The 10736-nt window shown below is 49.5% G+C and overlaps 1 protein-coding gene across 1 annotated transcript in view; it reads left to right on the top strand.

The window, feature by feature from the left end:
* Positions 1–10736, top strand: part of TBCD (tubulin folding cofactor D) — a 148720-nt gene that overhangs the window by 62452 nt on the left and 75532 nt on the right.

Here is a 10736-nt window from a genome sequence, read left to right as displayed (position 1 = left end):
TTTACCTTCACGTTTAATTGAAAAAAAGGTCTTTTAGTTACTTTCATCCAAATCAGACGTCCACATAATTTAGAGCTTACAAAAAATAGTCCTGTCTTACCACAAAAACACAGTGGTTCCTGCTGCTCCCCTCACCTCCTGCTGATGACAAACCACCCAGAGGAGGTGGCTTAAAACACTTCCATTTTTATGATCTCAAGATTTTTCGGGGCAAGAGTCTAGCTTGCTCCAGGCCGGCCTTGTGTGCTATGGCATTAGTGGGCACTCGGCTGCCTCATGTCCTGGGGGAGCAGCTGGTCCCTCCTCCTCCCTTTGTTTTCATCCAGAGGCCTCTCCAGGAGGGTGGTCAGTCTTATTCCATGTGGGACTCAGAGCACAAAGCACCATAGGACCCCACTTGGCTCTCTGGGTTTGAAGGAGGGGAGGGGCCCCAACCTCTCAGTGGGAGGGTGTCACTGGCTGCTCCCCTCCCATCCCTCCTGCCAGGGGCCCCACTTGGACCTTTTTCTTAGCTGATGATTTTGGAAATTTACCTCCTTGATTACAAGTAACATTATTCTGTTGCTTGTTTTGTTGCCTCCACCCCCCTCACTGCTCCCGGTTTTGGGTGTTGTCTGTTGCCTTTATAGGAAATGAGAGTGTAGCCCTTTAACTCCTCTCCCTCCACGCCTGCCTTCCCTGTCATCTGAGATTCCCTCTGCCTCTTTCCTGAATTGGAAGCCAGGCTTCCTGGATCTCATATTGTCTTCTCTCTTGGGTTGATCCTTCGTTTGAGTATAAATGAAGCACAGCCCTTTAGTAGGCTCCTTAGAAAGAATGCAAGACAGGCGAATCTTTGGGACCCTGAATGATTGGAAGTGTCTTTTTTCTGCCCTTATATCTAGTTGATAGTTTGGCTAGGTATAGAACCTTAGGCCAAAAAGTATTTACTGTCAGTGTTTTGAAAGTGTTTTCTGTTGATCTGGCCTTCAGTGCTGTTTCTGAAAAGTTTGATGTGATTCTGATCCCTGACTCTCTTCCTGCAACATTTTAGTACAAAAAAGTTCACACACATAGATGAGTCGCATAATTCACATAAGTGAGTGCTCAGACTCCCAGCACTGGTTCTGCGGTGGGCGTTTTCTCTGCCCTGCCGCTCAGGGTCTGCCACAGCCCCTCCTCTTTTCTACATGTTGGTCTGTCTCAAGCATTTGTTGCATTTCAAAGACAGACGTGTTCAGCAGGCATGTTGTTAACTATTAATACTTCTTTTGAAGGTAGAAGTCACATGTGATGAGGGCACAGGTCCCAGGAGTACCCTTCCGTGAGTCCTGGGCATGCCTCCTGTTGGGAGGTCGAGCACTATGGTCACTACTCGGAAGCAGCTGCTGGCTGGATTCTCTTGCATTATAGATTAGTTTTACCTGTGGTAAAATTTTGTGTAAATGGTGATTCCTGATTCTTCACATGCCATTGTTTCTTTCCTGTAGGCTCTTTTCTCTGTTCTCACCTTCCTCAGCTTTCTCTTCTGGCCCTTCTACCCTGCTATTGAGATGTTTGGTCTCCATGAGTTCGTGCGTGTTCTCTGGGTGTTCCTTTCTTAGTATCGTATTCTTAGGTAGTAGTTGCAATAGGCTTCTCTTATTTCTCTGAGAGTTTTAATGATGGCTTTTGACAGGTGGTGCTGTTCCCTCTGCAGTCTCCGTGTCTTCCACAAAGGTTTTCTTTTTTCATTGTGATCCCTCCTTCGCCTGCTTATCTTCGCCAGAGTTTACTCTCTCGGTGGGGCAGGGGGTGGTTAGGCACTTATTGAGTGTTTATTCGATGTAAGGCCCTGTGCTGAGGTAACATTCTATCTCTATTAATCCATTTAATCACTGCAGTAACTCTTTGAAATGGGAACTTTAGGAGCCTGATTTGCAGAGTCAAGCAGCACAGACAGGGTAAGTAACTTGGCCAAGGTCACCCAGCCTCAAGGACAACAGAGCAGAGTCCTCTCGGCAGTGAAAAGGTTGCGCTGGGGGAGGGATGCCATGTCTGTGAGTTGAATCAGGGACTTGCACTCTGGGGCTGCTTCTGAGTCTTGGCTCCATTCTTTCATCCTCCTGTGACTTAGAGTAGTTATCTGACCTGGGCCTCAGCTTTCCTATGTGTAGAAGTTATCCTGGAGGCCTCTACTGGATCTTTTGGAACCTGGTGGGTTAATTACAGTATCCCACCAAATTGCCTTTGTACAGTGGGAATGGTATGTGTCACAGAACAAAACATCTTTGATGAAGGAAGCAGATCACTTATACTTTCGACGTTACCAGATAGTTTTACTCTCAGTTGTTAGCGCTCCTTTGGGATATGGCATCCGGAGGAAAGGAAAAGGAAATGGAAACGCTACAGAAAACCCTAAGCATAATTTCAGTCTCTCGAATTTTGGTTGTCATTAAGGACAGTAAGCCCTAACCAGCTGCCGAGATGACAGTCGTTAAGTTCTTCGAGATTAACATGCTCTTTTTTACTGACTGGCTGTGCAGGCTTCCGTCGTTGGCACGTGCAGCTTTCTTTAGTTGTGGCAGGTGGGGTGCGGTGTTGTTGCGGAGCACAGGCTCTAGGCACACGGGCTTCAGCAGTTGCAGCTTGTGGGCCTCGGAGCGCAGGCCCAAGGTCTTTCCTGGTAGCTTATGTTCATGCACATGTGCTCACTAGGCCTTTGTTCATTGGTTGGAGAACGAGTCCAGGGGATCAGGACAGACACATTCCCAGACTCCTGGGGGAGGCCCAGGACCAAGGCTCCTGGTGCTGCCCTGCCCCCGTGCTGACCACCTCCCCCAACCCCCAGTTTCAAGCCTTTGGCCTGTGTGATCCACCTCGCTTGAGCTGAGTGCAGTGTGTACAGGGGCTGGACTTGTGCCCTCCGGGTCTTCAGGGTCCTCCCTGTCAACATGTGAGAGCTGGGCCTGCGAGACCAAGTGTAGGGAGCATGGGGCACATGCCGGCCGAGGTGGGGGCTTTGTCAGGTGAGGTACTTGGTGTCTCATTAAAAAAAAAAAAAATCTTGAGGGTATCAACTGATCTCTTGCTTATCAAATAGTTGGAAAATGGAAATGAAAGTAGAGTTTATTTGGCTGTCCAGTGAGGCAGGCCAGGGGATGTGGGAGTGTCCGGGGAAAGTTTTATTGTCGGCCCTTTACCTTCCTTTGATGAGTAAGTGGACGGCTTCATTTGTAACTTGAGGTCTGAGATGTGTAATGCATTACTTGAATTTTAATTTGCTTATGATCCCAGTAGGGCTGGTGTCGGAACGTCTGTGGACTGGAGCTGCTCTGCTTTGGAAGGGAGCATACCGGCCACTTCCCAGCCTGGCCACCCTGTGTCTTGTGCTCCCGGACGGTGGCTGTAGGGCTTCCGGTTTCGGTGTCTGTGGCCTGTGGGCAGCTTTTGTGCCGGCAGCTCCTGAGACTCCTCCCTGATGACGCCTTCCCCCAGGGAGGTGTGGAGCCCAGCCGAGCTGAGCTGGACCCAAGGCTCCTCCTCACCTGGCCAGCCCGCGTTGGGGCCCGGGCTGGGAGGAGGGGTTCTGCTTTGGGCAGGGTCTCTGAGCCCAGCGAGCCCAGCATGATCTGGGCTGTGGATTCTGTGTCTCAAGTGAAACTTGAAACCATGAGCTCCGGCTTGTTTTGTCTTTGGCTGGGAGACTGATTCAGGTTTGTGAACTTGGGCCAAGATTCGAGGGTTCCCACAGCTTTCCTCTCCTCTTCCCCTCTGCCTGCCCAACAGTGTCTGCCGATGTTTCAGGGTCCTCGCTGGTCTCTCATCAGGCTCGTTATGGTTTTCTGGGGGCAAGTGACGTGGTGCTTACCTCCTTTTATTGAATTTGTACGTATGTATGTGTTTGTTTATTCATTAAACAAATTTTTTTTCAGCTGTGCCACGTGGCTTGTCGGATTTTAGTTCCCTAAGCAGAGACCGAACACATGCCCCCTGCACTGGAAGCACAGAGTCCTAACCACTGACCCGCCAGGAAATTCCCTGAATTTGTGTTTTAAAAAGGCTTTTTACCTGATGTCTCTGGATATGTTCACAACCACATGTAGAAGTTGCTCATTTAAAGTAAACAAGGCCATGGAAAAGAATTAGCACCCCGATTTGTTTTTGCCTCGTGCTACAATATAACGTCAGTGAAAACATAGCAATAAAGGAGCTGTGTACAGACTAGAGACAGTGGGGAACAGGCCCCTGTAGTCGCTCCCTTGTTCTGGTCGAGCCGGGCTGCCAGCCCTCGTGTGTGTGGTGTTGCATTGCTCCGCTGGCCTGGCTAACTTCCTGAGCTTGGCCTCCAAGGCCACTGTAGAGCTCTGCCCGTGGCATGAATCTTTTCTCCTTTTGTTTCCAGACGTTGTTTCAGTTCTTTTTAAAATCTCCCTCGGGTCCTTCACTGTGGTTTTCATTCCTCTTCTTATATGTTTAGTACCCTAGGCCTCCATTTCCAATGTTATCTTTTTTTTTTTAAGATTTATGTATGTATTTTTGGCTGCGCCGTGCCTGTGTTGCTGCACGAAGGTTTTCTCTGGTTGCTTCTCGAGTAGTGGGGGCTACTCTTCGTTGTGACGATGGGCTCTAAGATAGCACTGGCTCAGTAGTTGGGGCGCACGGGCTTAGTTGCCCTGCGGCATGTGGAATCTTCCCACAGGGATTGTCTGCTGCATTGGCACGAAGATTCTTAACCAACTAGACCACCAGGGGAAGCCCCGCCAGTGTTATCTTTTAGGTTCTGTTTTTATCTGGAGCGCTCGGGTTTCTGTCCGTTGTGGCATCTGAAGACTCTCCCTCCCATGTGTGCTTTTCTTGTGTGATTTTACCATGACTGCTTTTCACTCCACCTGTTGAGGCAGCTGGTTATGATGTTTGCCCAGAACCTGGGGGACAGCTGGAGCCGGCTCCCTGTGTGTCCCTCAGCACGGCTCGTCCCCTCAAGGTGGTTCATGTGGCCCGGGCGGGCTTTGACTCCTCGTGGAACCTCCCCTCTTGCAGGTTCCTGGAGGGCGCGAGGCACTGGTGGCAGCTGTGCTTGTCCTTGTTTCCACCAGGAGTTCGGGCTGGGTGGCCTGGAGCTGTGCAGGGTCTCAGCAGGCCCAAGGCCGCGTGTCCCAAGTCGGCCTGGGTGTCAAACCCCAGCCCTTGGCTGTAGAGCAAGTGGTGCTCCCAGGCATGCTTGCTAGAAATAACCAAAACAGCAATTTGAGAATCTTTATTGAGTACCTCCTGGGCACCAGACATTGTTCTGTGAGTCTTCTTGGTCACCCTGGGGACCGAAGCTTTCAGGTGAGAAGAGGAGGGCTGGTTCAGAACCAAGGGAACGATTGCCCCCTCTTCCTCCAGCCCTGTGTTGGAAGGTTCCTGTCCGCAGGCCACCACCACACTGCCACAGTGCCTGAGCTGGGTCCCTCTCCCGAGATCCCCTCCCCTTCTGGTTCTGCGGGAAGGGTATACATGAGGCGGAAGTCAGGCGGTGGCCGTGCACTCCTGGGCCACATCCTGTGGCAATACTTTCATGCATGGTGTGTGTGGACGCTGGTGTGCTGACACTGTGATGCAGCTGCTCCCCTCGCCCTGTCCTGTCACGGCTCCTCCCCCTCCTCCAGGACTCCTCCCCTCATCCAGACCCAGAGGCAGTTCCGTGGTGAGGTGTGCCAGCTCTTCAGCAACGTGACTGCATCCTCCATGTTGGTGGCTGGGAGGCCAGGGGGTGGATGTGAGCATTGCAGCACATGCCCAGAGGTCCCCCTTGTCCTTCTGTCCCCTCGCCATGCCCAAATCCCGCCAACACCAGTAGCAGAGACAGAGGGAACAGATGTGGGTAGTCCGGCCACTTGGCGTCATCCGTGACTGACACAAGTTGCTATTATACTTGAGGACATGAAAAGCAGACATCGTAGGGCTCCAGGGATAAATGGACGAATCTGGTGTCATCCTGAGAACTCAGAACACCTCTCTCCATTGCTGACAGTTCATTTATGAAAGAGAATAGTGGGATGAACTGGAATAGCAGGGAGCCTTGTGTAAGACTTAGGCAGCAGGAGACAGGCCTGATTCTGTGGGTTCATGTAGGGCTGTGCCGCTGTGGCTGAGCGGATGCTTGCTTAGACACAGGAGCATTTACAAATGCTGCACATTTACTAGTAAGGCTGTAAAACAAGTCTCAAGAAATTTCAAAGAACCACTGGTGTACAGTCTACATTCTTTGACCAATGAAACAATGAAATTGAAAGTTGGATACAGAAAGATAAAGGCATGACATGAGTATTTAGTTTGAAAATATATAGATTTCTAAATAACACAGGAGTTAAAGAAGAAATCCCAAAAGAAATTTTGCAATAAAATTGTAAAGATAGAAATGAACAGTAACACAATTGTATATCAGAACTCTCCAGATGCAGCTAGCAGCGTACTTACAGGGCAGTCTAAAACTTTAAGGAGGAATTGTGAAACCATGGCCCGCGGGCCCAAGCTGGCCTTGGCCTGTTTTTGTATGGCCTTGGAGCCAAGAGTGGTTATTCCTTTTTTTTCCAACAGTGTTTTCTTTCTTTCTTTCTTTCTTTTTTTTTTTTTTAAAGAAAAGGGAAGCAGTCAGTGGTCTGCAGAACCTCACTGTTTGGGCCCTGGCCCTTTGTAGAAACTGCTGCTGACCCCTACCTTGCTGCTGCTGCTAAGTCGCTTCAGTCGTGTCCGACTCTCTGCGACCCCATAGATGGCAGCCCACTAGGCTCCTCTGTCCCTGGGATTCTCCAGGCAAGAATACTGGAGTGGGTTGCCATTTCCTTCTCCAGTGCATGAAAGTGAAAAGTGAAAGTGAAGTCGCTCAGTCATAGCGACCCCATGGACTGCAGCCTACCAGGCTCCTCCATCCATGGGATTTTCCAGGCAAGAGTACTGGAGTGGGGTGGCATTGCCTTCTCCAGACCCCTGCCTTATCCCCTTTCTAATGTTGTGAGGAGGAGAAGAAAGGCTCAAACTGCCAAGGAAAGAGCGAGGGTAGTAGCAGGGGAGACAGTGAAGGGGAACACAGGAAATGAGTGAGGGAGAAGACACAGGTTTGCAAGAATCATTGGCCAAAAATGCCTCCCAAAGAGAGAGACTTCCGGCTCATCAACAGAGCAGGAGGGGAAGCGTATAAACCATAGTAGACACCCGGATGGGGGCTATAAGACAGGTCTTGCAGAGAATAAAAGCCACATGTTCAGACTGTCTTTTGCTGGTAACTTTGATAGTTCAGACAAAAATAGACATTCTTAGAAAAATATAAGTTATCAAAACTGACCCCAATAGAAGTAGAAAGGTAACTTATCTGTGCTTGAAGTATCCTTATTGATTACTTGAGATAGTATCTGCTTATCTATGAGATTTTAAAAATAGGTTCATTGGGATATAATTTAATTCTGTACAGTTCACCCATTTAAAGTTTACAAATCAGTGGCTTTTAGTTTATTCACAGAGTTATGCACCACAGTCAGTTCTAGAACATTTCATTACCCCCAAAAGGAACCCCATCCTCCTCAGTGATGCACAACCACTAATCTCCCTCTTATTGCTGTGGATTTTCCTAATCTGGTTGTTTCTGATAAATAGAATAATACAATATGTGGTCCTTTGTGACAGGCTTCTCTCACTTGGCATGATTCAAGGTTCATCCACGTTGTAGCGTGTGTATTTCGTTTCATTTTTTTGCTGAGGATTACTGCCTAGTATGGTGTATTAGTTTGCTCAGGCTGCTATAACAAAGTACCCAAGCTGAGTGGCTTGAACAACAGTTCTGGAGGTTGGGTGTCCTGAGATCAGGGTGCTGGCAGGGCTGTTTCTCTCAAGGCCTTTCTCCTTGGCTTGCAGATGGCCACCTGCTTGCTGGGTCTTCACGTGGTTGCCCTTTGATCAGTGTCTGTGTCCTGGATGGACAATAGCCCTGCTGGATTCTGGCCCATCCATAGGGTCTCATTTTACCTCAATTACCTCTTTAAAGGCCCTGTCTCCAAATGCAGTCCCATTATGAGTTACTGGGGGGATACAATTCAGTTCCTAGCAGGACAGACCACATTTTGTCTATCCATGTGTCAACGGATGGAGATTTGGCTGCTCTTTTATGTTCCCGCCAGCAGGGCATGGGTTCCAGTTTCCCCATATCCTCACCAGCCCCTGTCATTTTACATTTAAAAAAAAAAAAAAAAAGTAACCAACCTAGTGGGTCTCTCATTATGGCTTTGATTTGCATTTCTCTGATGACTAATAACGTTGTCATCTATTCAAGTCCTTTGCCCAGTTTTAAATTGGGTTGTCTTTTTGTTTTTGAGCTATACAAGGTCTTTGTATTTTCTGGATTCTAGACTCTTCGATCAGGTAGACAATTTGCAAATATTTTCTCCAGTTCTGTGGTTGTCTATTTTCTTGATCTTATACTGTGTCATTTTTGATGTAGAAATTTCACCCCCCCCCCTTCTTTTTGGCTGTGCTGTGTGGCTTACAGGATGTTAGTTCCCCAGGGCTTAAACCTCCACCCTCATCAGTCCTAACCACACAGAGTCCCAACCACGGGACTGCCAGGGAATTCCCTCATCTTTGCTTTGATTTTCTCATTTGAGTTCTTTTTCTCTTTATGTATGCAATTTTGGGGGATGGGAGTGTGTATATACATGTATATGTATGGTTTTTTAAAGAGTATTTTTTTTGTTTGTTTTAAGTTTGAAGGAAGTATTAAGCATGCCTGAGTGGTATGTATTTAGAATTTATACTTGACACAAGTATGGAGCCATGCAAATTACAAAACATCTTGTATCATATTACTGTATATTATTTTTAAGAGTTGAAATTCATAGCTTGGTTCAAAACCAAGATTGTGACATTTGTGATCATAAAGTGATTTAGTTGTGTGTCAGTTATATACAGTGTGCTCAGAAAGTCACGTCTGTCCACATAGTTTATTATTTTAGACACTTTGATAATATTTATACTATTTTAATGGAAAATCTTGTTCTGAATCTTTTAATGAGAAATTTCACTACCAGGAAAAACCCTTTGTCCACTAATTTATTTCTACCTCTCCTTAATTTTGTCACCTGCTTCTGCTAGCAGCAAGCCTGTTTGGTGTTTGAAGTCCAATGCAGGTTGGCTGATTCGATTGGGGAGCTAGTTGTTACCCAGGAAGACAGCTCGTGGGTTCATTTCACTTGAGTTTCAGGTTTGCTTATGGAAGTAGCCTGTTAGCAAGTGACGTGTCTGGAAGGGCACCATGGCCCCAGGATGAGGACACAGTGAGGTTGGCTTAATGTGCTTGGGGTGAGGTTACTGTGCCTTTCCGTGTTGCCCTGTGCTCGCTGCCCCTGTGGGCGAGGCTGCCCGGCACACAACAGTTGTTGCTCCCATAGGAGCCTCTTCGGGGCTGGACGGCTCCATGTGCTTCCCTGCCTGGCTCCCACTGTGAAAGCCACGGGGCTGCCGCTCTATTCTTCGTGCCAGTGTGGGCCTGTCCCTGGCCCCAGACTGGTCCCAGGCTTTGGGAAGGGAGCCCGCAGGAGTGCCCTGGGAAGCAGCCCAGTGGTCACACCAGGGGAAGATGCTCAGGCCTGATTTCTCACCCGGCAGGCCTGGTGCTGCTGCACGGTTCTCCGCTTGCTCTGTGCTTGGGTGCTGTGAGAGTCGAAGCGTAGCTCTGGGGTGGGTCCAGATCTTCAGGGGGTACGGTGGGCAGTAGAGTGCTAGGGGCCCAAGAAGTGAGGGCGGAGCTCTGCTTTGGCTGTGTCATGAGGAGGGGCCCGTGGTGGGGATACCCGCCGTTATCTGGGCAAAGGGAGGATGGGGCCAAGTTCTGCCCCTCCCTGGTGGGACAGCCCCTTGCTGGGTGGCACCACCATGCCTGAGGGTCTGCCTTCATCCTTGGAGGTCAACATGGGAGGTCACTGGGGCAGGCCAGGCGGTGTGGCTGTGTGAGACGCTTGGCCTGTGGTTGAAAGTCTGCCGTCCACACTCCCCTGTCCCAGCTCTCCAAGCCGGTGACCCAGGTGGTTAGATGAGAGAAGAAAACTCTTCAGAGAACTCACCCTCAGCCAGGTGCAGGCGTGTCATCAATCAAACACGAGTGACCCATCGTCTGACATTTATCCTCCTTCCTTCTGGCCGTCTGACCCTGGGCCAGGCCTCCAGTTCAGTGACCCTCAGCTCGGTGAAGGCGGATCTCTGGCAGCATGGTCCTCCAATCCTGCCAGTCCTGAAATTTGTGCCCTGGACACTCTTGGGGCCAGTGGCAGTCTGGGCACTGTGGCCAGGAATCCAGGGCTGTGAGTCAGTGGCAGAACTGGTCCCTGACTTCCTGGTGAAGCCTTTAATTCTCCTGAACGCTTGTTTTTGCTGCTTTCAAGTTGTTGTGCTTGGGCCACTCTGCCAGCAGCCGTGGGCGTCTCCTGCGCCAGTGGCAGCGCCGCGCCCCCCTCCTCTGCCCTGCCCTCTCTCGTGCGTGGCCTTTGGCAAAGGGACTGGGTGGGCAGGCACTGGGCCCCTGTGCTGTGTCCTAGGCGGGGGCAGAGAGATGGAAAGAGCCTGTGTTGTCTTTCCCCAAGGAGGGTTATTCAGAGATCACGAGAGTTTAATTTGACAAGAGCCATAACTTAGGTGACCTGAAAAGAAAGTTCTGTAGACTGAGGCCGGGCAGGCCCTTTGGGGAGCCAGCACCCCCTGTGACAACTGAGAACCAGGAGATGCTCTGGCTCTGCTGCTACTGCCAA

This window comes from Bos mutus, chromosome 19 (genome assembly GCF_027580195.1).
Source record: "Bos mutus isolate GX-2022 chromosome 19, NWIPB_WYAK_1.1, whole genome shotgun sequence".
Lineage (NCBI taxonomy): Eukaryota > Metazoa > Chordata > Mammalia > Artiodactyla > Bovidae > Bos > Bos mutus.
Note: the sequence above shows the minus strand (reverse complement) of the source record. Positions and strands in the feature narration are given on the sequence as shown.